Raw genomic sequence first — 3,175 nt, 5'->3', positions numbered from 1 at the left:
AAACAAGGATGATCATTTGAGATTTCAAACTTAAATCAATATTAAGTTTGCTTCAAGTGATTTATTTTAGTTCCTTGCTCATTGTTTTTCTGTTCTTAAGAAGGATATAGATTATTGACAAGTTTTCACTAATATCAGGAAAAACCATTGGAGGTTTAGTTGAAAAAGATATTGTGTAGTGTTCATGATCATCAAACTAAGCATTATTATGACAACAATTGGCACATTCAACAACCTTGTAACCTTAATTAATTAGAATTTTGGTCACCACTTGGACGATGAGTATGATCTAGGGAGCCATATTGACAAGGTTTTCGCTAATATCAGAAAAACTACTAGAGGGTCTATCACAACAATTCTCATAGTTGTTTAAGATTTAGTTGAAAAAGATATACCATTTAAATTTTTTGTATCATGGTATACTCAATGATAGGAAAAATTTGTTGTGCAGTATTCATGATCATCAAACTAAGCATTATTATGACAACAATTGGCATATTCAACAACCTTGTAACCTTAATAAGAATTTTGGTCACCACATGAACAATGGGTGTGATCTAAGGAGACATATTGGAGTTGGCCATTATGGACAGGGTTGTTATTTTTTAACTCAATTTCACCAAGACAATTTGTAGCACTATATCCATTGATTTTATCTACCATTTTACATGAATTGTTAGGTTAGAAAACCTTTGGAACTTGCCAAGCATCTAAGCTTGGAAATGGGACCATCTCTAATAGAACCTGCATAGAGTTCTTTTTCACATAGGAGTTAGCATAAGGAAAACATTTATCATCAAGTATAACATGACAAGATATATATACTCTTTGTTGAGAGATGCAAGCATATGCAACCCTTATGTTGAGTGTTATATCCAATGAAGATACATGGCTATGTCTTTGGTGAAAATTTGTTTTTCTTGTAGTCCCTTAGGTATGGAAAACATTAGCAATCAAGAACTCTCAAACCTTTGTATTATGGATGTTGTTTGAATAGCATATAGAATGCATTTTTCGTATTTAAAATTATAGTGTCATAATAACTCTAGTAATTCAACATTATCTTTGGCTTTTTAAAATTTAATCATGCTAGAATTATAATTGAGTGACAATTTTACAAGCCTATTGGTAGGGAAAAGAAGTCCCATCACTTCGATGATATAGGTGAGATAAGACTTGTTGGTGATGGGATTGTTTTTTACCATAAAATAACTTTGATCCTAATTCATTTGAGATTTTCATATTTATATATTTCACTTTCTTTTCTTTTCTTTTTTTCCATTTTGCTACATTTATGAGAAATCAAATATTACACTTCTAAGGTCTCATTTACACTATTTATTAAGAATGAGCTATTTGGAAACACATCTCTTTTAACCATGTTTCATGTTCTTTCTCAACTCCTACAATTTGATGAGTTTTGGTGGCCTTGATCCCATCACCCCCACTTTTTGAACTATTATTGATCTCTTTCTGTCTAGAGTTTCTTTATGTTGGTTTGGTACATACTTATGTTGTCACATGTGCCATGATCCCCATGAAAAGTTTGACACTGTGGAACCGATTAATTCAATTCTAGCATCTAGAGTGAAGTGTCAAGAGGATGAGGATCATCCTCCAAGTTCTTGAATCAATGGGTAGTACCTTTTAAAGGATGTACAGAAGTTAGAATCAATTCCTTAAAAATGTTTTTCATTATGAAGTCCTTCCATTCACAATTCTATTCTTTTGAAACTTGTTTGATGAACCCTTCTTTTTCACAAAATTTGCTCCACGGTGTTCCTATCACTTTCCAAATAAGATGAAATATCGAAAAAAAAAATTGTTGGAAAAAGTGGAGAGCTAGTTTTGTTTATTTATTTAATTCACAATAATTGGGTATTTAGTTTTCTTTATTTATTTAATCCATATTTTCCTAAAATGTAGAAAAAAAATTAAAAATGTTGGTCACCACTTGAACAATGAGCGTGATCTAAGGAGATGTATTGGAGTTGAAATTAAAAATTAAAAATTATTTTGAAACTCATCAAGTTGAAATTCACCCCTCTATCACTTTCAAAAAAAATGAATTCTTCTTTTCAGTTGATTTTCGAATAAGTCTTTGAAATTTCAAGAAGCAATCAAAGAAATCTAATTTCCTTTTCAAGAGAGAAAGCCATGTATAGCAAATGTAATCATCAATAAACACTAGGTTACACTTTTATCCTTGAGTAGAATTATTTGGTGCAAGTCCTGATAAGTCACTATGTATTTTCTTAAGAAGATTATTAGAAACTTTTCTTACTAAACCAAAAAGAAGTTTACAGCTTTTGCCTAATTGGAAACTAGCGCAAACTGAAGGAGACTTAGTCCAACTAGACATATAAATAAAATTCTTATCTTGTAGAAATTTCAAAGGCTTTGTTTATGGATGTCACATGCGTTGATATCAAACTTCTAATGTTGCTTTGCTAGAGTAAGTGGTTGTCATGTAGTATCCTATGCCAATGCATAGAGACCACTAGATGAGTATACTATAGAGCATGAATTATCATAAGTTGTTCAATGGGTAACACATTTTTTATTAATCTCTAGAACAACTAAGACTTTTAAGATTTATTTTTCCATGTCTAGTTTTTAAGTTAGCCTCACCAACATGTGAAATCCATTTCTGACAAAAAATTATGTCATTTCCTTTATATGAAACAACTTTGAACATCTTATTAGGGTTGCTTGCTATGTGGACTATGGCTCCTGAATTAGCATAAAGGTTTGGATCACCTTCTTTTTAATTTAGTGTCATAGCAACTAAGGCTTGAGGGATTTCTTCTGATTAATAAGAGTAATCAAATATGTTCCAACAATCCAAAGTAGAGTAATTAGCTTTATTACAAATTTGGCAAATGAGGGTATCACTTAACTTTTAAGGTTGCTTCTTCTATTGTGGGGTTGATTGTTCATTGGTGTTTAGTTCAAAATGCTTATTTGTTATACTAGAACTTTGTTTTCTATCACCAAGTCCATGGTTACTAAAGTGACCAGTTGTCTACCGCCACTAGAGTGGAATCTTGTACCATGACTTCTTTTTCTTCATCATTAGGTAAAATATGTTATTTCATGATTTGATAGAGTAGCATGCTCCATTTTTTCTATCTTTTCTATCCAACAATTATTGTTCAGGGTGCTCTAGAAAGTT

This window comes from Vitis vinifera, chromosome 16 (assembly GCF_030704535.1).
Source record: "Vitis vinifera cultivar Pinot Noir 40024 chromosome 16, ASM3070453v1".
Taxonomy (NCBI): domain Eukaryota; kingdom Viridiplantae; phylum Streptophyta; class Magnoliopsida; order Vitales; family Vitaceae; genus Vitis; species Vitis vinifera.
This window is presented reverse-complemented; position numbering follows the sequence as displayed.